This window comes from Rhinolophus sinicus, linkage group LG01 (genome assembly GCF_036562045.2).
Source record: "Rhinolophus sinicus isolate RSC01 linkage group LG01, ASM3656204v1, whole genome shotgun sequence".
Taxonomy (NCBI): domain Eukaryota; kingdom Metazoa; phylum Chordata; class Mammalia; order Chiroptera; family Rhinolophidae; genus Rhinolophus; species Rhinolophus sinicus.
Genome location: NC_133751.1, coordinates 159,295,904 through 159,320,890, shown reverse-complemented (window position 1 = coordinate 159,320,890; position 24,987 = coordinate 159,295,904). Strand labels below are relative to the sequence as shown.

At 40.5% G+C, this 24,987-nt stretch overlaps 1 protein-coding gene across 2 annotated transcripts in view; it reads left to right on the top strand.

The window, feature by feature from the left end:
- WIPF1 (WAS/WASL interacting protein family member 1) overlaps positions 1-24,987 on the top strand; it is a 106,589-nt gene that overhangs the window by 17,373 nt on the left and 64,229 nt on the right. The window contains exon 1 of one of the 2 annotated variants that reach the window (XM_019727474.2): positions 21,421-21,578. The exons of the other annotated variant lie outside the window; for it this stretch is intronic. The gene's annotated coding sequence lies outside the window, so the exon portion shown is untranslated. Of the gene's footprint in view, positions 1-21,420; positions 21,579-24,987 lie in introns of those variants that run through there. 2 annotated transcript variants of the gene reach the window in all.

Sequence of the window (24,987 nt, the reverse complement as noted above, 5' to 3'; positions counted from 1 at the left end):
AGTGACCACTGTTTCTTATACAGTCTTAAACTTCCAGGATTGCTGGGTAAGAGGGACTGTCCATGCATATTCACTGCCGTGCGTAAACTCCTATTTCTATCTCAAAATTAGAGTAGCTGGATGGGTTACAACCAAAGAAGTGTCAGCATCCCTCTTTCTTGGGGGCCACTCACTGTGGTTGAGGGGAGCCACATCCATTAAAAGCACCGTATTGTGCAGTGGCTAAGACCATAGGTATTGGGATCAAACCTGTCTAGGTGTGAACCCACTCTTTACCTCTCACTAACTTTGTCACCTTTGTTATTAATTAGCCTCCCTGAAGTTCAAATTCCTTATTTGTAAAATGGGTTCAGTAGTATCCCAAGGACTGTTGAGCATTAAATAAGATAAAATGCCAATAGCTTAGCTCAGTGTATGGAGCCCAGTGTATGGAGTAAATGCTCAATAAATATTTATTATTAACTACAGAATTACAACCAGGGCAAAAAACCATAAACCTAAGAAATAGCCACCACCTAATCTAAATTAAAGATCATAAACTGTGGTCTAAGAGCCAATTCTGGAAAATGCAGTATTTTTTTTTAAAATTGCATCAAATACCTTAAGGCAAAGGCACATGTGCTCCAGATAACCCCAGCCCCCAATATTTCCGCTGGCTTACCTCAGCCCACTTTTACTTCTTCACCTGCCTAGCTCTGAAAGGAGTTTGAGTTTGCTACCTCAAGCTGAATTGTTAGTTCTATAAAGTTAAGTTGTTTTCCCCTAAGTTTCCTAGCTCCGCAAATGTTTAATTGGGGTACCTGATAGCCTTAATAGAGATGGGGCAGGCGGGCAGGGGGAATCATTTTTTTCCCAACTGAATAATTTTGATAAAATTAAAGGCCAAACATGCCAACAGATCTTCTGCCAGTTGTTTACTTTGTCATTATTCCAAATTAATATTCACCTAACACCAATGTAGGCATTATATTGGAACTATAACCTCTCATAATTCAGAAGCTGATTATCTAGAAATATAATTGCAGCCATTTATGGTTGATATTCTGTAAACGTACATAAAAGTTCAAGTTGAAAATATTGGTGCACCAGACAGTTGGAAACTGAAGACTCACTTTGAGTGTTTGAAAGCATGGCTGCAAATAGATTGACACTTCTCCTAATGAGAGAAATGTCCCTTTTCTTTGAATTTGGTGGGTGAGAAAGATTGTGACTACTTTGACCAAGAAAATACAACAGAAGTGGCCCCACGTAACTTCTAAGGCTAGGTCATACAAGGCCATGCTTCTGCCTGTTCTTTGGGAACACTTGCTTTTGGAGACTTGAGCCACCAACTAAGAAGTCCAACGAGGTGCTGGAAAGGCCACATGTACGTGCTCTGGTGGACAGTCTTGGTTGAGCCCATCATTTAATCTTCCCAACCTTGCCTCAGACATAAATGAAGAAACCATCTTGGCAGTGGATTCTCCAGCACCAGTATTCTAGCTCCCAGTTTATCGATGATCCTAGCTTAGACCACAGATGTTATGGAACAGAAGACTGGTCTCTACCATGACATTTCTGAATTCCTGACTCACAGAATCCATGAGGATAATGAAATGGTTGTTTTACGCAGATAAGTTTTGGAGTTGTTATGCAGCAGTAGGTAACTGGAGGACTCACCCAGGAAGGTTGCCTGGCTTTATATCTTGGGTAGTTATCATATAACACGTGTTTATAAGATTCTGACTTAGTAAGAACAACCTGGTCCCATCAAAGTGTGCCATATCACTGCTAGTTTTTTTCCATACAAGATAAACATGGGAGATTAGCTAATCAGTTTACACCTATTTGTTAAACTGTGACCCAGGGTGAAAGGCAACAAACCAAGCTCTTTGGCAATTTTATAATTTGCTTGGAAGGGTGTGTTACTATTGTTTTTCATATTGTAGTAATTCTGTATCACTACCTCTGAAGTAGAAATAACAGCTTTCCTCAATGATGATGAATTAAACAGTGCATTAAAAGGCACTTAGGGTTTGTTTGTTTTTTTAAAAAGATAAAACTTTTGATACACATAAACACTTAATGTAATAATTATTTTAGGTTAATGGATAATGCTAATAATTTGTGCTATTAAGAGCATTTGCAAAGTAATCTGAGCATATATAGGAAGATTAGACTGTTAGAGCCTGAGGCAACTAGTGCTTTAGAAGCAGCTGAACTGTAATAACACTCTTAGTACTTCCCTTTGAAATCAGTTTAATGGTCTTTTTTATGAACAGATAATTCAATCTGAATTTTCAAATTGGGGCATGGCAGATCACAGGGCAAGTCTCTTCTGAGAGGTCATGTAAAGAAATCTTTATTTCCAATCGCTGCCTTTTCAGCCAGCTATCAACATAGAATGCCAGCACCCTATTGATCAAATGTAATGGTTCTAGGTCAGGGTTAGCACTAATCCATAGCACATGTGATGTCAGTCAGTTAGGCTGTCTCTGTACACATAAGTTCACCATGGTGTTGGTTTCATACAAGCTGTGTGGCGATCACACATGAGTTCTCATGGCATTTGGGCATTTCTCACTGCCTATCATTCTGAAGAGAGCGCATGGGCACATGAAACCAGAACCCAGGTCCCCAGCATAGGTGTGACTGAAGATAGACTGGGCGCTTTCTATTTGTCAAGGACTTCCTGTCTTGTTGAGAATCTTTTCTGTTAAAAATATTGTCAAGAGGCGTGCTGTTTATGTGTAACCCTAAAAAGAAAGCTGAAAAGCTAAAGCGAGTTCATCCTTTTTGAGAAGAGCATTTGGGATGGCATTATAATTCCGTGAAAGAAAGTCCAGGAAACATCTCAATATACAGGAGATTGTAGAAGGGTGGACAAAGGAGGTTTATATCCAGTTTCGACCTTAAGATCTACAAGTTATTAGACAGGTTAAGTTAGAATCTGAATCCACGTTTTTTTTTTTTAAATAAAATATGGTAGGAAAATCTTTTCATTGGAAAATGTCTTAGAACCAAAGAAAATGGTAGAGGAAAATTGTGCTGTATTGAAAATGGAAGCTGGTGTTATATAGAATTCCCTTATATCCTTTTAATTCTGTTGTTATTTTCTTGGATCTGCCTGTTAGAAATACAGACTTGTTTTTGCATGAAGTTTATTCTGTGAAATAATTTCAAAGTGTTTTCACGTAGTTTATCTCATTCGCTTCTCAAAATGACCATGTAAAGTGGGTATTATCTTTGTTTCTTTATTGAAACAGAGGCTCAAGGAGATCAAAGGACGTGTCAGATTACGTAGTTACATAGTGGTGGGATTACACCTCAGATTCAGGTCTGCAGGAACCTCAGCCAATAGTCTTTGTACTGCACCAGTAGTTTTCAGTTTGTTTGTGATTTTTAAGCAGAGAACTCATTTTTTTCAAACAGAAACAAAGCTTTTCCAGATGAAGCAGGGTGTACCTGCCGTATGGGGTCCTCTGAGAGGGGCTCCATGGCGCCTGCAGCCTCCCACAGAACACGATTTGAATAGCCCTGCACTTTTCCAAGGTGCCTCACACTGGTTTGCCCATTTCAAGGATATAGGGTGCTTATAGGACCCTATATCCAACCAATAGACACTTATTAAATACCTACTAAGTAAAACCATGTGAAAAGGCCCAGCGTAGCGACTGGCATGTAAGGAGCATGAGACCCCATCCCCACGACAAAGCACAGTGCCCCTTCATTTCCTTGTGTCTGAGATGATTAGCTTCACCAAGAGAATCTCCCCAAAACCTCTTGGTTTTATGCCAGCCTTTTCCCTAGAAGGTAAACACGAGGTGCTTGGCTCATTTTCACTGCCTGTGTGTCCTGTCCTCTCCCACAAACTGCAGTCTATGCTTTCACCAGAAGTTACTCCACACACGAGGAAAAATTAAAGAACAGCTTTTCCATTCTCGGGTTTTGGGGTCCCAGGAAGCAGCCAAGTGGCATCCATTGAAAGAGCTCCCTTATCTAGGGAAGAAAAAAAAAGAAGGGAAATATTTCCCATTCTTAAGTCTAGATTTTGCTCTCTCAGCCATTTGAAAGGGGTTCATGCTCAGTCTCACCAACTGACAGGACACTGACATTTTTGCTTAAGGGTCTGTTTCTCTCGTAGAGTGTCTGGAGCTTTGCAAACACTGGGAACTTCTCTTTCTAAACATGCAGCAGTCATGCTGCCAAATTTTTCCTACATCTATTTCTTTACTTGGATCTCCATTATATAAGATTTATTAATTGGAGATAGTTTTGAAAGACATGATGTATTCCCAAAAATACATTGATAATTTTACCTACAAGTGACCATTCAGAAAATTCAAAGCATTAGTCCAGTATAAATGGTTAGGCAATATTCTTGGCATTCTTCTTTTTGATTTTTACAAAAGACAGATACTTTGCTTAGACTATAGTTTTTATATAATGATCCTTTTTCTTTCTGAAAGAACAGCAATTATTAGAATTAGCAATCCAAAATTGCACAAAGCCACTATAAATGTAGCAGCGTTTCTCCCTATTCTGCAAATGTACATGGGGTTTTAAGAACAATCTAGCCATGTCCTGGATTGTATAACACTGTGTGTCAGCTGTCTCCATGGAACATCAATATTGTGTGTGATTGATTGGATGCCTGTGCTAAAGACGTGGGTGGCTGTTTATTTCTACTAGTCATTTTAATCCACTAGTCAAACTTGGCATTCTCTTCTTTGGGTGATTTTTCACACCAAACTGAACATTTGTGGGAGTTCCAACTAAGCCAGGAGTCCCCACAATGTTCCAGTCCCACCCCTCCCCCCAGTACAGCAGCCCCCACGTCCTCATCCACAGCTGTGGCTCTACACTGCTGATGACTAAGAGGAAATGGAACAGCAGTATGGGATGGCCATAGCTAGTTTCCGTTTATGTGTTAATGCTCGCATAGCAGCTTTGATTGGACTCCTTAACTTTAATGTCAAACCAGGAATCCTTTTTTTTTTTTTTTTTTTTTTAAATAAAATATGGTCGGAAAATCTTTTCATTGGAAAATGTCTTAGAACCAAAGAAAATGGTAGAGGAAAATTGTGCTGTATTGAAAATGGAAGCTGGTGTTATATAGAATTCCCTTATATCCTTTTAATTCTGTTGCTATTTTCTTGGATCTGCCTGTTAGAAATACAGACTTGTTTTTGCATGAAGTTTATTCTGTGAAATAATTCCTTATTCCCTTTATTCATATATTTCGTTTATTGCAGTTAAATGTTGCTATGTAATAAATGACTTACATAGTGGCTTAAGCCCAAAATTTAGTGACTTAAAACAACAATCATTTAATTGCTTGTAAGTCTGCTATCTGGGCTGGGCTCGTCTGGGCAGCTCTTTTGCTGTCCTTGCTTTAACCAGACTGGGGCTGTATTCAGAGGCCAGGTTAGTGGGGGCAAGATGTAGCTGGGAAGCAGGGGTGGCTGGGCTTTTCTTTTTTCTCCCTGTAGTGTCAGGACCTCTCACTCTCCAGTGGCCTCTTCATGAGGTTTTTCCACATGGTTTCTTCAGCAGTGTTGCCGGACTTTTTATGTGGTGGTTAAGATCACAAAAGCAGAAACTGCCAGGTCTTCTTGAGGCTCAGGCTCAAGACTAGCAGAGTGTCACTTCGGTAGCTTCCTTTTGGTTAAAGCAAGTCACAGGTACAGCCCAGTTCAAGGGAGGGGACTATGCAAGGTGTGAATACCAGAAGGCATGTTTCATTGGAGGCCACCAATGAACAGACTACCCCACAGTTATTCTTCAATCAAATACTTACCAAGGGCATGTCATGCACCAGGCAGTAAGTATGCAATGGTGAACAAGCAATGCATGGGCCCTGCACTCACGGAGTTTATATTCTGTGGGTACACAGGAAGTTAGAAGGCAGAAAAGTACTACTATGCTGGGTAGTGAGTGCTGGGCCGGGAGGCGTGCTAGGTGCCCTGGCAACACGCCTGGACTTCAGGGAAGGATAGAGGAGTCCCTCCTGTGGAGCTGGGCAAAGAGGGTTGCCGGCAAAAGAATAGCATGCTCCCAGGCCAAGAGCCAAGAGGCCCTTCCATGGAACTGAAAGAAGTTGTGTGTGGCTAGAGAGCAGAGTGTAGAGAGCAGATTTGCATAGTGTGTTTGGTGGGGGGGGGGGGGGGAGAGGAGGAGTCACACCTAGGGTTTGCAAAATTGAAGGCTGGAGAGGTAAGCAGGAGTCTCCACATATTGCGGGCCTGATAAATCGTGTTAAGATTAGACTTGATCTCAGTCATGATGGGAAGAGGGTTTTAAGCAGATCTACCTTTCAGAGAGATCACAGCTACAGCACGTTGCGAATGAAGGGACCTGGGCCTAGAGCACCCCAGGAAACTATTTCAGGGCCAGACAAGGGAGAGTGGTAGATGGCCAAGGGGATGGAGTCTAGAGGTCGAAGGAGGTAGAATCTTCAAATCTTGGCGATTGATTGATTGCTTATGGGTGTGAATGAGAGAGAAGAGGCTAGAGTGACCCTCAGGTTGTTGGCTTGGGCAGCTAGTGATGGTCTCATCTGCTTCAGTAGGAAACCCTGGAAGAGAGGCAGGATCCCACGAGGGGAGGCTGGAAGTACCAAGGAGAACCAACTGGAATGTGCCAAGTTTGATTCCTTTGGGCTTTAGTTCACTGCAAACCTTTTCCAGACTAATATGTTGTGAGATCCTTAGGTGCGTCTTAACAAGTCTCTCACACACTTTGTTCCATTCTACTTCTCCCCTGCTTTCCTGCAGAGAAGAGTAGAATGGCCCGGTCTGAGGCAGTAATGTCCAGTGATGTCACCTTCTTGGACCTTTCACTTTGAGGGCAGTGGGTTGGAGACACTGATGGAAAGTTATAGGATTTGGGATTGGTGGCTTGCAGAGGGCAACACCGGTTTGAGAAGTGCAAAGGCAAGGGGCTTTGGGAAGAAATGGAAAAAAAGAAGAGGAAAAAAAAGAAGAGGAAAAAAAAGAACCAAACCAGTTAGAAGAAAGTTAAGGAATAACTGAAAACATCATCAAAGTAAGGAAAATGAGCTATCCATCTGAGGAGAAGAAAGGAACAGACTAGAAGAGGCAAAGAGAAATGAATGGCTCCACAGGCTCCATCTCTGTCATGGAAGACTCTAGAATCTTTTTCTTTCATGCCTCTTTTCTACATCTATATTCGTAAATAAGCCTTTTTTCCTGAAAGCCTCAGTGGGCCTTTAGATAAGTGTTCATGTTGTACAAGAAAACAAATGAGCAGTTAATGCATTGAGGTAATCTCCAGTCCTTTTGGTCAAAGGAAAGGAACTCTAAGAAAAGGGCATACAAACCATTAAAGTGAACTTTTTTAAAAAAAAAATTGTCTCTTCCCAAGTGATCTGACAGAGAAATATCTGTAGCCTGAAAGAATGGAGAGAGAGCATGTCCCCATAATCAATTTTTAATAAACATAAATGGTATAATAAATTATGCATGGAGGAATGGTATAAAGCATTAAACAATGAAGGATAAATAATTTAAATGATTAAAAACTGCCTCCGTCTTATGTTTGATGTATGAGAACTCTTTGAATTTTCAAGGAAATAGAGGGGGATTTTTTTTAAAGGGGATTTTTCAAAACAGATTTTTACAGTGAAAATCATGTGGTCTGCCCAGAGAGGTTGTCGAGCACAGAAATGCCGACTTCCGTGATGCTATGTCTTGTGCCTCTCTGATAAGTCTGAGTAGTGCCTTACTGCTGGATGCTGTTGTATTCTATCCAGAGATCAGTGATGGAAGCACTGCCCATCTTCTAGAAGGCTGAGGCTCGAGATCTCTTTTGGAGTTTCTAGAGAAACATTGTCAGGGCACAGGGGTATAGTGACCACTGTTTCTTATACAGTCTTAAACTTCCAGGATTGCTGGGTAAGAGGGACTGTCCATGCATATTCACTGCCGTGCGTAAACTCCTATTTCTATCTCAAAATTAGAGTAGCTGGATGGGTTACAACCAAAGAAGTGTCAGCATCCCTCTTTCTTGGGGGCCACTCACTGTGGTTGAGGGGAGCCACATCCATTAAAAGCACCGTATTGTGCAGTGGCTAAGACCATAGGTATTGGGATCAAACCTGTCTAGGTGTGAACCCACTCTTTACTTCTCACTAACGTTGTCACCTTTGTTATTAATTAGCCTCCCTGAAGTTCAAATTCCTTATTTGTAAAATGGGTTCAGTAGTATCCCAAGGACTGTTGAGCATTAAATAAGATAAAATGCCAATAGCTTAGCTCAGTGTATGGAGCCCAGTGTATGGAGTAAATGCTCAATAAATATTTATTATTAACTACAGAATTACAACCAGGGCAAAAAACTATAAACCTAAGAAATAGCCACCACCTAATCTAAATTAAAGATCATAAACTGTGGTCTAAGAGCCAATTCTGGAAAATGCAGTATTTTTTTTTTTTTAAATTGCATCAAATACCTTAAGGCAAAGGCACATGTGCTCCAGATAACCCCAGCCCTCAATATTTCTGCTGGCTTACCTCAGCCCACTTTTACTTCTTCACCTGCCTAGCTCTGATAGGAGTTTGAGTTTGCTACCTCAAGCTGAATTGTTAGTTCTATAAAGTTAAGTTGTTTTCCCCTAAGTTTCCTAGCTCCGCAAATGTTTAATTGGGGTACCTGATAGTCTTAATAGAGATGGGGCAGGCGGGCAGGGGGAATCATTTTTTTCCCAACTGAATAATTTTGATAAAATTAAAGGCCAAACATGCCAACAGATCTTCTGCCAGTTGTTTACTTTGTCATTATTCCAAATTAATATTCACCTAACACCAATGTAGGCATTATATTGGAACTATAACCTCTCATAATTCAGAAGCTGATTATCTAGAAATATAATTGCAGCCATTTATGGTTGATATTCTGTAAACGTACATAAAAGTTCAAGTTGAAAATATTGGTGCACCAGACAGTTGGAAACTGAAGACTCACTTTGAGTGTTTGAAAGCATGGCTGCAAATAGATTGACACTTCTCCTAATGAGAGAAATGTCCCTTTTCTTTGAATTTGGTGGGTGAGAAAGATTGTGACTACTTTGACCAAGAAAATACAACAGAAGTGGCCCCACGTAACTTCTAAGGCTAGGTCATACAAGGCCATGCTTCTGCCTGTTCTTTGGGAACACTTGCTTTTGGAGACTTGAGCCACCAACTAAGAAGTCCAACGAGGTGCTGGAAAGGCCACATGTATGTGCTCTGGTGGACAGTCTTGGTTGAGCCCATCATTTAATCTTCCCAACCTTGCCTCAGACATAAATGAAGAAACCATCTTGGCAGTGGATTCTCCAGCACCAGTATTCTAGCTCCCAGTTTATCGATGATCCTAGCTTAGACCACAGATGTTATGGAACAGAGAAGACTGGTCTCTACCATGACATTTCTGAATTCCTGACTCACAGAATCCATGAGGATAATGAAATGGTTGTTTTACGCAGATAAGTTTTGGAGTTGTTATGCAGCAGTAGGTAACTGGAGGACTCACCCAGGAAGGTTGCCTGGCTTTATATCTTGGGTAGTTATCATATAACACATGTTTATAAGATTCTGACTTAGTAAGAACAACCTGGTCCCATCAAAGTGTGCCATATCACTGCTAGTTTTTTTCCATACAAGATAAACATGGGAGATTAGCTAATCAGTTTACACCTATTTGTTAAACTGTGACCCAGGGTGAAAGGCAACAAACCAAGCTCTTTGGCAATTTTATAATTTGCTTGGAAGGGTGTGTTACTATTGTTTTTCATATTGTAGTAATTCTGTATCACTACCTCTGAAGTAGAAATAACAGCTTTCCTCAATGATGATGAATTAAACAGTGCATTAAAAGGCACTTAGGGTTTGTTTGTTTTTTTAAAAAGATAAAACTTTTGATACACATAAACACTTAATGTAATAATTATTTTAGGTTAATGGATAATGCTAATAATTTGTGCTATTAAGAGCATTTGCAAAGTAATCTGAGCATATATAGGAAGATTAGACTGTTAGAGCCTGAGGCAACTAGTGCTTTAGAAGCAGCTGAACTGTAATAACAGTCTTAGTACTTCCCTTTGAAATCAGTTTAATGGTCTTTTTTATGAACAGATAATTCAATCTGAATTTTCAAATTGGGGCATGGCAGATCACAGGGCAAGTCTCTTCTGAGAGGTCATGTAGAGAAATCTTTATTTCCAATCGCTGCCTTTTCAGCCAGCTATCAACATAGAATGCCAGCACCCTATTGATCAAACGTAATGGTTCTAGGTCAGGGTTAGCACTAATCCATAGCACATGTGATGTCAGTCAGTTAGGCTGTCTCTGTACACATAAGTTCACCATGGTGTTGGTTTCATACAAGCTGTGTGGCGATCACACATGAGTTCTCATGGCATTTGGGCATTTCTCACTGCCTATCATTCTGAAGAGAGCGCATGGGCACATGAAACCAGAACCCAGGTCCCCAGCATAGGTGTGACTGAAGATAGACTGGGCGCTTTCTATTTGTCAAGGACTTCCTGTCTTGTTGAGAATCTTTTCTGTTAAAAATATTGTCAAGAGGCGTGCTGTTTATGTGTAACCCTAAAAAGAAAGCTGAAAAGCTAAAGCGAGTTCATCCTTTTTGAGAAGAGCATTTGGGATGGCATTATAATTCCGTGAAAGAAAGTCCAGGAAACATCTCAATATACAGGAGATTGTAGAAGGGTGGACAAAGGGAGGTTTATATCCAGTTTCGACCTTAAGATCTACAAGTTATTAGACAGGTTAAGTTAGAATCTGAATCCACGTTTTTTCTTTTTTTAAAAAAAGATTTTATTGGGGAAGGACTTTATTGGGAAACAGCGTGTACTTCCAGGCCTTTTTTCCAGGTCAAGTTGTTGTGCTTTCAATCTTAGTTGTGGAGGGTGCCGTTCAGCTTCAAGTTGTCCTTTCAGTCTTAGTTGTGGAGGGCGCAGCTCAGCTCCAGGTCCAGTTGCCGTTGCTAGTTGCAGGGGGCACGGCCCACCATCCCTTGCAGGAGCCAACCAGCAACCCTGTGGTTGAGAGGACACACTCCAACCAACTGAGCCATCCGGGAGCTCAGTGGCAGCTCAACTCAAGGTGCCGTGTTCAATCTTAGTTGCAGGGGGCGCTGCCCACCATCCCTTGCGGGACTCGAGGAATTGAACTGGCAACCTTGTGGTTGAGAGCCCATACTCCAACCAACTGAGCCGTCCGGGAGGCAGCTCAGCTCAAGGTGCCCTGTTCAATCTTAGTTGAAGGGGGTGGAGCCCACCATCCTCGTGTTTTTTCTTTTGAAGCTCTTATATACTTTGTGCATACACAGAGTGGGCCGTTTACAAAACTGGTGAACTGGACTGTGGATTTGAGAATTAGAGAGTCCCCTGTTCTTCGTTGTTGGAAGGCAGTAATCTTTCATTCGTTCAGTAGACACCTGAAAGCTCCTTTCTCCCTCCCAGGAGGAGATAGACGTGTAAAGGAGTGGTGTAGTGGACCCCCTGTGCAATGGCGTGAGGGGACATGGCTCTGCCTGGGAGGATCCGGCAGGAAGAGGCTGACCCCTGAACCAAGACCAAGATTGGCATCACAGGACACGGAACATGTCTCCCTGAGGTGCTATTGCCATAAGTTCAATCTCTACTGAAGAGATGTACTGAGAGATGGAAAGTATTTATTTGTTTTGCTACATATTGTTCCAGATGTTTTTAAAGGGATGATAAAGCAGACTGTGGTGGGGAGCATGTCAGGTGAGGGCTGGGTTGTTCTAGTAGCACATTCTCATGTGTGAAGATAATTCACTCAGCTCTGGGTGTGTCTACCCACTCCTCTTTTCCTTTATAAGGGTCAGTAATGCTCCAAATTTCCTGTCTCCTTTAGAGAAACATGAAACTGTCACAGGTGTTGGACACAATAAAAGGGTTCTGTTCCCCCCCAAAAAATCTGTCTCAAATCTTTACTTCATCAACTTGGTAGAAGGAGAACATGGGGGAGGGACTGCCCAGAGCAAATGGTGATTTAACTGAGCCTAAAGTCACTGCCGCAGCAGAGTTTCTGAGCTACCGGTGCCAGGACGGGAAGAACCAAGTTGAGATAAAGGCTGATCTGGTCGAGTACAGTGCAGTGAAGTTAGGGTTTACTATTGTAGCTAAGATAGAAATTCCATCTATTTAGAATTACTCTTGCTCACTATTTCCTTGGTCAACCTCCAGAGGAAGTGACTGGCTGCCATTTATAGGCTCTGGCATGTGAAAAATATGTTTTTGGTTTTGTTTTTTAAATTTTTTTATTGGGGGCTATTGGGGAACAGTGTTTTTTTCCAGGACCCATCAGTCGTTGTCCTTCAATCTAGTTGTGGAGGGCGCAGCACAGCTCCAAGTCGCCATTTTCAATCTTAGTTGCAGGGGCGCAGCCCATCATCCCTTGTGGGAATTGAACCCGCAACCTTGTTGTGGAGAGCTCGTGCTTTAACCAACTGAGCCATATGTATTTTTAAAGATTGGAATCACACCGTGTGGCTGGAGAGAACTGCAGGTTCATGTCTCTCATCTCAGGATACTCTGGGGCACACTCATTGTGCAGAATGGTGGGGAAATGGCTGTCACTGTTTAAATTATTTTCTGTCTTTCCCTTCAAGCATAAAGAGTTGGAATAACATAAGTAACACATGCCTGTTATGCAACAGCACAGATGAGAAACGAAATCCCAAGGTGTGTCAGTTCACAGTTTGCACAGTTTGGTTGGGGGTTCCTGGATTGATTGATTTACAATTTGGGTAGTGCAAGACAGTTTATCGTGAACAACAACCCAGGGTGGTAATGGTGTTGCTTTGCTTTGTTTGTTTGTTTTTGTAACCTTAAATCCTTGTCTTTAATCAAGCTAGATGAATTTTATTTTAAGCAGAATTTATATGTTTAGTTGTACATGTAGTAGCATACTACTTGTCACAACTTATCTGCCCCCTCCATATTCTTTATTGCATAAGAAGGCTTCCCACCTATAAAGTCTAGTTACTAAAAATTTCAGCATGCTTTGATGAATATTACAGTTCATGATGGTAATTTTTCCAAAAAAAGGAAATATAGTTTATTAGAAACAAAAACCATAATCAGCTCATTGTAATGTTCCATCAACTCCTGTTATGCTTTCACTTCTATCAGTGTTATTAATAATCCCCAGTGTCTCTAGGGTTAAAATGCAGTTAATATAAATTGGTCAGGAAACATGTATCCATAAACACACTTATGGTGTTAGATACAGGAATGTTTGATCATTTCTGTACATAAATTTATCTTGGAAGTTAATTGATGGATATTATGTTCCTTTCAGTACTTGAGAGTATGCAACAGTAACACAGTAAATAGCACCTAGTTTTATTTTAGGTACTTCCCAGGGCACCAACTTTATTTCTAGAAGTTGCTTGAGGGCAAAGAAAATAATAGACACTGATATACAAAATGACTGACATACAAAATTTAGAATGACTGTGAGTAATTAATAAAATATTGAGAGATGTTTATCTTTTGAAAGTCTACCTCATTTACAGAATCATGTGATTCAGCCTATTTATAGCCACTTCAAAATCCAAATCATAATCCAAAAAAATATATGATAAACACACGTGGTTGGGTTTGACGTTGCTCAGCTGGATATGATTCACACACAAATTGTAACCTGAATAAATCCTGAGAACCCACATGGTCCAGATTCTGCTTGGAATCTCATTCAAAGAAAATATCGGGGTGGCCGGTTAGCTCAGTTGGTTAGAGTGTGGTGCTCTTAACAACAAGTTTGCTGGTTCGTTCCCCAAATGGGCCACAGTGAGCTGCGCCCTCCACAACTAGATTGAAACAACTACTTGACTTGGAGCTGATGGGTCCTGGAAAAACACACTTTAAAAAAAAGAAAAAAGAAAGTCAGAAAGCCTTGAAGAATAACATGTCTCTTTAATCTAAGTTTTTCTGAAAGGTATGCAAATAGGCAATTAACTAGGTGTTCTCTTGGTCCATGTTATGTATGTATGTGTGGAAAACACAAATCCTGAATCAGAGCCGCTAATCTGCATACTACCATTCATGATCTCTCTCAACACCCTTGGCACACTTTTCAATTGTTTACATTGCTTTATATTCTATTCTTTATTCAACCTAAAAGGAGCAACACATGTGGGAGAGAGCCTTGGTTCTTAGTACTGTCTGCCACCTCTGGAGTTTTGTTTTTATGAGTCTTCTTAAAACTCATCCTGGGTGAACAACTAGACTTTCTGTGTGTCCCTAGCCAGTCTTTTTATGAACAAGGAAATTTACCATATGCTTTCAGTGTTTTGATCAATAACAAAGATGAATGAGGGGGCCTCATTATTTGGAATTCAACTGCATGATATCAGAAAGGGCTAGTTTGGTTGTTGGCATCAGGCCCTGTAGTATGCCAAAGAAGAATGACTCTGCTAGGACTCTGACTTTGAAGACAGCTGGCCAGAAGACTTGATAATTCTGGCTTAGATTACATTACAATGGCATAAAGAAATGTACCAGAGTGCAGTGTATCAGCAACAGAACTTTCTTGACCTTTCATCTTCCCTTTAGCTGCTCCAAGGGCTCAGAAATATGGAGCATAGTGTCTTTTTGCATGATTGCTAATGGGAAAGCCTTTGGCATGACGTAATGCTCCAAAAATCCCCCAGGTTCAGTATAGAAACAATTACTCTGGGGTCTGACTGGCCTGTTTGACCTACGTCGTAGTCGTGAAGCACTGACTGCCAAGGGTGTGCCTCAGTAAGTTCCCCCTTGCACACCACGCATATGTGCCTCACTGAGTTCCCCCTTGCACACCATGCATATGTGCCTCACTAAGTTCCCCCTTGCACACCATTCATAAAATATGGTGTGCATGGGTTTAAGTTTCTCTCAGACAGAACAAGCAGACAGTTTCGGTGTACCCTGGAAATGACACTGGTCTTGGAGTCAAAAGCCTGGGGTTTAAATCCCAGATCTATCACTTATTTACTTGCTTGAACAAATCTCTTCAACTCTTAGAGACTTATTCTTCCCTTTTGTATTATGAGAGTGATTAAAAATAATGTTGAACTCATAAAATGTTTATGTGGCTAAATTAAATTTTTAAAATATGTTATGTTGGAACAGAAACATTCTTTTAAGGTATTGTATCACTTCTTCTTTGTGGTCCAAACCAGGTTCTCAGTTCAGTAAACTGAGAGTTACTGGCAGGTCTTCAAACAGATGCTATGCCTTTATCTCTGTTCCCTCCCTCCCACTACCCTGGGATTCTCCATGAAAAACTAAATATGGAATTTTAATATTAACCTTCATTAAAATACATAAAACATACAAATACACACAGACAATATCTACTTAGGTATTTTATGGCCAGAATTTCCCCCATCACTTCTGCTCTGATATCAAAGCTTTAGAAAAGTGGAAACTACCTTGTTCTTTCGGGGGAAAGAAAGTGTGGTTTCTTGTTGATTCTTATGCTTTCATAACTACACGTTAGGAAACTCATAATTCTAGTCTCTTAGCAGGTCTAGCAACATTATTTTCTCATTTGAATTCCTCAACTCTTTAGAGGATAAGTTTACATTCTTATGATCTAACAGTCAAGCTCTTACCTAATTCTAGAATTGATTTCTTAGCTGATGCTGACTTCTAGTGACTGGAAGTGAGGTAGCAGGAAACCCACCCTACTAGCCTCCCTTCTGCAGAGCCTTCTACAGATTTCCAGAGCACCTGTGTGTCTCAGACTCCAAAATGTGCAGAAGCATTCCCTCGGGATGTAACGTCCTGGCTACGTCCCAGCCACTGGGTTCTTGGCTGCTCCCTTACTCTACACTTACCCACATGATTTGTGAGCACGTTAGCCAGTCCTCCTCATAGGAAGAGGGGAGTAAGTGAGGAAACCTGGCAGGGTTTAGAAGGGTTTCTGATACCTGTGTAATGTCATCCCCTGCTCCCTCCCCCACAACTTACTGTTATTGACACGAACCTACTATTAAATTTCCCAAAACAGTGAACTGACCATTGAACGGGATCCTACTATATAGTTCTCTTATCTTCACTAAGAAAGGTCACATGTATTTGATCTTTAGAAAAAAGTATAGGTAGTATTTCTAAACCATTAGATATTAAAACATACACACACAGAGCCATCAGCAGAGGGTGCTAAAATAATAAAAAGCATAGCCAATGAGCAAAAAATCAAGAAAAGGGAAATAACGAGGAAAATAATATAACAATACATATGATAGAATGACAGGAATAAGACATATAACAGTAAATGTGACTAAATGTGAACCCTTCAATTCCTCTAATGAAATCAATGACTCTCAGATTAAAAAAATAATCTAGCTATATGCTGTCTTCAGGAGTCATATGTATACTAAAACTACACAGAAAGGAAGGAAAAAAAGGAAGAAGTTGGTGAATGCTAACAAAACAAAAATAGGGATGGTAATATTAATATTAAAAAGTATAGGATGAATGTAAAAAGAAACATTAAACAAGACATAAAAGAATAAGAGAAGTCAAACAAGAAGATTCAGTAATAATGAACCTTCGTGCACTGAACATCTTAGCACTGGATTATAGAAAGCGAAATTTGTTAAAAAAAAAAAAAACACAAGTAAAAGAATGCACATAAAAATATAAATGAATAATTTAAAAACAAAGTTTCTATACTCATAGGGGGAGACTGTAACAAAATGCTTTCAGAATTTGATGAAGTAGACAAAGATACGTAGGAATGGAAGATTTGAATAACATCATTATCATTATTGACCTAACCCAACAAATAGGAAATACACACAGTTTTTTAAAATACCAAAGAGCATTTACAAAAACCAGTGAAATAGTAGACCACAAAGAAACTTTTCAATTAACCAAAAAGTAGCCATACTGGCCACATATGACAATAACATAGCATTGAAAGTTAACAGAAGATGGCCCCTGTCCCCACTTCCATCCAAGCACTCGGAAACTAAAGTATGATCCTTTTAAATCTTGAGTCATAAAGGAAATCACTACTGAAGCTATAGACTATTTTAAAATTACCAATGAGACTACAATGCATCGAAATATGTGGGCTAGGACTAAATATATACTTAGATAAACAGATAAGGCTTTTATTTAAAAGAACTGAAAAGAAACAAAATACGCTTGTAATTTAAGAAGCTAATAAATGAAAAAACAAAATAAAACATGACAAAGTAGGGAAGGAGGGAAATGAGAACAGTAAATTATTTACCTTTATTAGAAAAATTATGAATTTTTAAAATAAATTAGAAAAAAATAGATTGGCAGTCAGGCAAAGTGTAGGGTTTATGAGAAAGCTGCTGGAATGAGCTGGAAAGCTGAATTAATGAGATAAAAGACAGTGTCCCTGCCCTTCATTGCCACTTAGGTTTGGTTGGGGTGAAAAGCATGCAGAAAATAATTAGAGAACAGGACTGTACTTGATAAAGTGCCTGTTGATGAGTTATAAGTGTTAAACCTGCCGACCACAGAGAGCCGCACTAGGTTCCGAGTCTCTGGTGTCAGGCAGAGACGAGGCCTTGGACAGGTTATTTAACTTTTCTAACTTGGTTACCTTATCTGTAAAGTGGAGATCACAGTACCTACCTCACAGGATTGCAGGAAAAATTAAACAAATGGATGCATGTAAAGCATTTAGCTCAGTGCTTGGCATATGGTAAGGGCTTGGTCAATGGTTTCCTTGAAAAAAAACAAAAAAAAATCAGTGCAGCATCTCTTCCAGTCTCTTCTGGATGCTGGTGAGATGATTAGGGCACTGTCAGTATCTAAGTACATTTTACACAGGAGTGAGACAAAAAATAGTGTTTAGAGTAGCCAAGTTCTGCCTACCTGGATGAAAAGATTGGATATTATGTCTATGACCATTTGTGAAATATGCCTATGGTGAATGGTTGAACAAGTCTCTGTCCATTAAGAGAAAATTTCAGTAAAACATGATGCTCCCCAAGTATTAATAGCAGTGGTTCTTGAGCTGGAAGGAAGGTGCTGGCCACAGAGAAAGAAATAACCAGTTCTGCCAATCTGCAGTCAGTTGGCTCCACTGTAGGAAAGGCAGAATCAAGGAGTCCTTCCTGATCTGTAAACAGTTGTATCCCTCATCAACAGGAGTGAAACATCATTCTCACAACCCTTCAGTGTCAGCATTAGTCTCCTTGGGCACGATGACAGATTTATGAGAGCTTGAAGAAGTAAACATAAAAGGAGTCAGATAATAAACCCAGGAAAAATAATTGAAAATAATTTAACACCACCCTCCTTTATCTATATTTAGGACTTGATAAGAATTTGTGGTTTGAGGTAAAGTTAGAATGTCTGGGAGTACGTAAGACTCATGGGGTGTTTTAATGTCTGTAGATGCAACACATAAAACCACTTTAATCAAAATATGTGTTCAGTAGGGGGAAAAAAATCAGTGAAAGTAATTCAATTATGTCTATGGTCCAAACAAGAGCTAATTGACTGTTCTACTTCCTCCGTTCCTAAGATGTACCATCACATTAATGACAGGTAAGGGAGTGGGGGGAAAGGCAGGATATTAAATGTACCTTTTGATTCCAGGAATATTTAAATATGAAGGGGGAAAAAACTCTACCAACAGAAACATGCATCTTGGAATTAAGGAATTTCAGAATTTCACTCAATTGATGTTTTGGTGTCTTCTTGCTGGTAGAGGCTAGGTAGGACTAATTTTATGAAAGCAGTAAAAATAAAATTTTTTTGTATTAATACATGTGGCAGAACTAATGAAAATTGAAGGCAAAGAAAAATTATCTCAGGCCCATAGATTGGTTTTCTTTTTTCCCTTGTAGGACATAAAAATCATGGACAGTTATGTATTATGTATGAGCCTGGAACATCTTGTAGTGCCAGAAAAAAGGAAGCGCTCAAAAGCAAAAAACAAAACTGATAGAAGTAGGTCAAAGAAGCACAGGAACCAACTGAAAGAGCTCCCAGTGGCCAAAGGTGGAACAATTTGAGTCACAAAATAAAGTAGGGTTGAATTATAACCCAAAGTATAAATAAATATCTTTGAAGTTATACTGGTGTAAATAAAAGATTGAATAAATTAATAAATGGGCAAAAGAGACAAATCTTCCATGCAGAAGAATTCCAAATAATTTATATAGATACTCCAACCTCAAGGTTTTCCTTCCAAAGTATACAATATGGAAAGGGGGTGGACAACTTTACAGTGGAGAAACCTGACAAACACCTCAAGTGATCAAAGCCGACATCAACAATATTCAGTTGCGTTGGCAGTATATATTTGCTTGATATGATATGATTAAAATGGCACTTTACCTCTGTGGTCTTACTCCAAATAACCCATAACTCCAGTCTTAATGATGAAAAAAACATCAGACAAATCCCAATTGTGGGACATTTTACAAAATGCCTAAAAACTGTCAGGGTGATCAAAACCAAGGAAGTGTCTCAATCGAGGAGTCTAACAAGACATGATGACTAAATGTAATATGATGTCCTGGATGGATCCTAGGACAGAAAAAGGACAGGAGGGGAAAACTAAGGAAATCTAAATAAACTATGCGGTTTAGTTCATAATAATATATCAATATTGGTTTATTAAATGTTACTTATATGTCATTCTAAATGTAAGATTTTAATAATGGGGAGACTGGGTGCATAAAGGATGGGAACACTGCACTATCTTCTTGATTTTTCTATAAATCTACAGCTGTTCTAAAAAATAAAGTCTATTAAAATTTTTTAAATGCCTAAACAGAAAAGAATTTATGGACAGGAGGCCAGGTTAGGGATTTCAAAGGAAAATTATAAAGCATTTTAAGACCTTTAAAAATTCCACACAGCATGGCTTAAGTAGAACATATGTAACTGCTTAAATGGAAAATGGAACTGGCAGCTTAACGCAGAATGTGACACTTCGAAATACATTCAAATGGAGAGTTATTCTTATCTGTCATCTATATAGCGTTTTGTTTTTTCAAGATGACAGAGTTTTACCATTACTTGCATTTTAAAGCTAAGGCCATGCTTATATCCATCTTGACTCAACTGGCTAATCTAACTGTACAGTTCAATCATAAAACCAGCCATCAACTATCAGAATGGTAAAATAGTTATACATGTTTTCAAAGCCAGAAATGCAATCATGTGGTGAGACTTCAGGGTTTTACTGTTGTCCAAAGTTCTGACTCTCAGGACTCATTTCCTTACTTGGTATTCTCACATGGAAAACTTCACTTGGGAATTATAGGGTGATATTTTCAAGACTTGGAACAGTGAGTTTGTCTACAGTTACCTTTCTAAAAAAAACAAACAAAAAATCCCTTTGAATGCATTTTAAAAAATTATGCCAGGGTAGCCAAATAGAAACAACTTGGGGTTTCTGCACTGAGTCAAATTGTACAAATTGCAGAATATTTTCCTCAGTCCAGGACATCGTTTTACTCCCACACACCACTTCCTACATCCACCAATTCCAGTATGTTTGGACCTCCAGAGCTAAAGGAATTATACAAGGAAAGAGGAAAGCACTGCGCACAGGAACAAGAAAAAAATGGCACCCCTGGGTTTCTTGCTTGGTCCTGCCTCAGCTCTTCTTCTGCCCCCTGTTTGGGACACATCTGGGCTCTCTCCTGGTGCTCTTGCCAGGCCAGCATCAGCCACCACCACCACCACAAACACACACACACACACACACACACACACACACACACACACACCATCATCCCACAGAAGATGTCAGTGCCAGCCCTTTGAGGGGAAACCAAAAGGCTGGCATAGTTTGGAGACCAGCAGGGGGGAAATATCTGCCAGCTATTTAGTCCTGGGAGGCAGAGTACTGGGACTTTGCTTGCTGAACCAAGAATCAGGGCACACCGTCTGACAGCAGGATGGAATAGGCTGGATGTAAACTTGAGACCATCCCAGGAAATTTAGGGTGAGTGGCCCTTGTCACTGCAGGATCCAGAAATGTGAGCGGAGCCCTGGGGAACCTCTCTCAGCGGTCAGAGGCATGTGATAAGATCGGTAGCGCCCTCCAGAGACCAGGCTGGGCACATCCTGGGCGCAGCACCAGGGCCGCCCTTCCTCAGCGTCCCGAAGGCGGCAGCACTGGGGCCCTGTCCTGACCACAGAAGAGCACCCAGTTCCTCTCAGCTGCCGCCTGAGAGGGGGCAACTCTGGGGTTCAAGAATCTCTGTGTCTCCCTTTCCTCTTTCCTTCGTTGTGGAGTCAGAAGTACCAGGAGTTCAGACATTCCCCTCCATCTCTCCCAGGCTTCCCTTCTCTGTACCTGTGCGCTAGGGGGACGCCGAAAACCACACTTTGGGGAGACAACCATTTCTTTAGACACAAGGTTACCCCAGTGTGAAGCAAGCAGCGAGACAATCTTATCACATGCCTCTGACCGCTGAGAGAGGCGAGTCAAAGAAGGTGCAGTGAGGAAGTATAATGTCACATGCAACACTGAACAGGAAACTGGCTAGAAGATAGCAGGGGAACTTGAGAACGTGGTCGTTTTCAGCGGATTAAAACAACACAGGTTAGTGCTTTTTTCTCCCCCTGAAAAATCTTCCATAGCCACTCTAAAATACTAACTAGTTCTCCTTCTTAAACTGTCTTTATTTTTGTAATGTGAGGAAATCGCTCTGGCTTTGAATGTAAGAGCCAGTGCATAACTGGTAACCACACTCTGTTAGAGGAACAAACATCCAGCCATTATTGTGAAAATGAAATTAGAATCTCTTGCTTCCCTGTTTAGAGCTTTTATGCCTTTAAAAAACAAACTTGCAGAGGTGCATTAAATGACTTCTTTCGTGGAATTCAACTAAGCCTCTCCTCATGTTCACCTATTAGCATAAATCTGAGCCAGGACAAATCAGCTTGTGTTTGCAGGCAGACGCGGGGTGTTCAAAGGGCAGCAGAAAATACAGGAATATGATGTGGAAAAACATACTGCAAGGCTGTATGCAGGGGATTGTCGTTTCCATGTACTTTTCATATGGTAAAATGAATCTTTTGGCTCGAATTTCGTGTTAAAATAATTTCTCATATCTTTATAAATTCTTATTCTTAAGTTCCCTTTTCTATTTTCCCACCCTCTTCCTTCCTTCTTTTCTTTCTGTCTTTTACCAACATAAAATGGGGGTAGAGATGAAGGGCGAGGGGGCAGCGTGAATGTGAGATGAGCCAGTCCCCTGCTTGCACCCGAGTTTAAGGAGGAACTCCACCTGCGGCCATAGCTGTGCAGGGCCCGAAGAAGCCATGAGGTCTGACTGACTGGAGCATCGAGTCTTCCTTAGCCTGTGCTTCCTCTAACGGAAGATTTGACAAGTCTAGAGAAGAGGCAGAGACATGGTCAAAGGTTTGGAAAGCAGAGCCCAGAAACAGCGAAAGGGCCCAAGATCATTCATGCTGGAGCCAATGAGGGACAGTTTAATAAAGAACTTCAAGTCAATAAAAGGCTCTTGCACAAGGACCTGCTCCTTTCAGGCCTGTATGAAGAAGGAAAATGCCTCAAATCTGAGTTAGAAGAGGGAAGTTACTATATTTTTGGACTGTTACTAAACGTTAGAACAGGTTAATCAGAGAGGTTGCTGAGCTCTTTTCTGGACATTTTAAAAAACAAACTAGATTTCTTCTGTGACTGTGAATGTGTTCGTAGAGACAGGGAGAGTAATGAAGAGAAGAGACGAGAATTGGTAGGTTTTTGTGTCATCTCTTCATTCCAGCCCAGAGTGTTCCATAGTCTCTGTACTGAAAAACAAAACGACAGAGGGGTGAGGGGTGAGTGGACTCATGTGTTGTTTATAGCCCAATCACACAAAATAACCAGGACAGTGATGAATGAGAAAAAAATCATTGTTGATTTTATCTTCAGATCTCCACATTTTTTCACTCATTTTTTACTACCATGTTGTGCAAGAAAATGGAGAGGAAGCTAACAGAATAAGGGAGGATTCTAAGTTGGGGATCTCGGCCCAAGTGGTTTCAGAAATCCTGTACAGGCTCTGACAGAGGCAGCCCACGCTCCCATGGGGGTAGGGGTGGCAAGGAGATTGGACTTGACTGCTGTTTGGAGACTTCTGCACAAATAAATGCCTGGAGGAGACACACGGGGGAACTGCAGAGGGCAGGCCTATCGCACATGGCACCAGGAATGCCCCCGAGCACCAGGAAGAGGCTTACAATTCAGGGGTGGCCGGTCATCCCTAGAAGGAGCTCCTTTTTAGGTTTTGGTTTGCTTTTTTCATTGGTCATAGAGCTTTGTTGTTCAAGGATTTTTGTATTTTGCTAATCTGCTCATAGTAGAAAAGGGTTTTCTATTTTGTTAAAATACTTTCCAGATGGGCCTGACCTCTTTTTTGTAAATGCGTGTTTCCAAAAGCTGTATGCATTTCTTCTGGGGGGCGTGTGTTCTGTCCCTGCCATTTCTCATCTTCAGCTTTCCACTTTCCCTGTGTCCCTTTGTGTTTGATATTGGGGGGAAGTTTATCCGTTTACAAAGTGTCATTATTATGCAAGGCCTCTGATCCCCAATCCTGGAAGTGATTCTGCAAAAACAAAAAAAAAGAGGAAGACATGGAATGGGTGAAGGTGGTAGATCATGTTGGATGGTGGAAAGCACCTGGAATATTAATCTAGCATGTAAGTTTTCGACAGGAATTACTTCAAGGTGAACACTGAGTTCACTTTGAAGGTCAAAAGTAGAAAGAAATCAATGGTCACCTTTTATCTGGAGAAAAAATAGTGAATTTTACGGGGAGGGACTGCATGGGCATGTTCCTGAATTCTCTAAATAAGAAGAGGAAGGGGGCTGACTTTGCAAATCCCTCTTCTCCTGGACCCTGACAAATAGACAAGCCTGTCCTCCCCCCAACCCCAGAAAACACAGAGTAACCCTTCAAAGTCAGCATCCACCGATGTTTATGTGGCCTGGGTTTCACAGGGATGAAATGGTGAGATATACAAAACACGCATGCTAATAGGGAAAAAGAAAGTAAAAAATAAAACTCTGATGAGTGCAGCCTTGACAATTGAATTCATCCTTGGTCATCTTTTTGAGTTGGCATCAGCAAGTCTGCAGGCCCAGCTCTCTGAGCTTCTAAGAAAGAAGTTCCTGGTCAAGTGTCAGGTATTATTCTTGTCCTTACCATCATACTGGGAAATATGGGGAGCCACAGTTGTTTTTTTCAATTGTGATAAAATGCTTATGACATAAAATCTACCATCTTAACTTAAGTGTGTAGTTCAATAGTATTACATACATTAACATTGTTGTACAGCCAATCTCCAGAACTTTTCCATCTTGCAAAATGGAAACCCTCTAGCCATTAAACTACAATTCCCCATTTCCCCCTCACCCAGCACCGGGCAACCACATTCTACTTTCTCTTTATAAGAGTTTGACTGAGTACCTCATATTAGTGGAATTACACAGTGTTTGTCTTCTTGTGACTGCTTTATTTCACTTAGCATCCTGTCCTCAAGGTTCATCTATGTTGTAGCATGTGTCAGGATTTCTGTCCTTTTTAAGGCTGGGTGATATTCCATTGTATGTGTATATCACATTTTCTTTATCCATTTATCTGTGGATGACATTTGAGTTATTTCCACTTATAGATATTATGAATAAGGCTGCTGTGAACATGGGTGTACACCTCTCTGAGGCCCTACTTTCAATTCCTTTGTATATATACCCAAAGGTGGTATTACTGGATCATATAGTGATACTATTTTTAATTTGGGGGGGAACTGCCATACTGTTTTCTATAGCAGCTGCACCATTTTACATCCCCACCAATAGTGCCGAAGGGTCCCAGGTTCTCCACACCCCAACCAATACTTGTTATTTTATTATTGTTGTTTTTTTCATAGCAGCCATCCTCATGGGTATAAGATGATGTCTCATAGTTTTGATTTGCATTTTCCCTGATAAATAGTGATGTTGA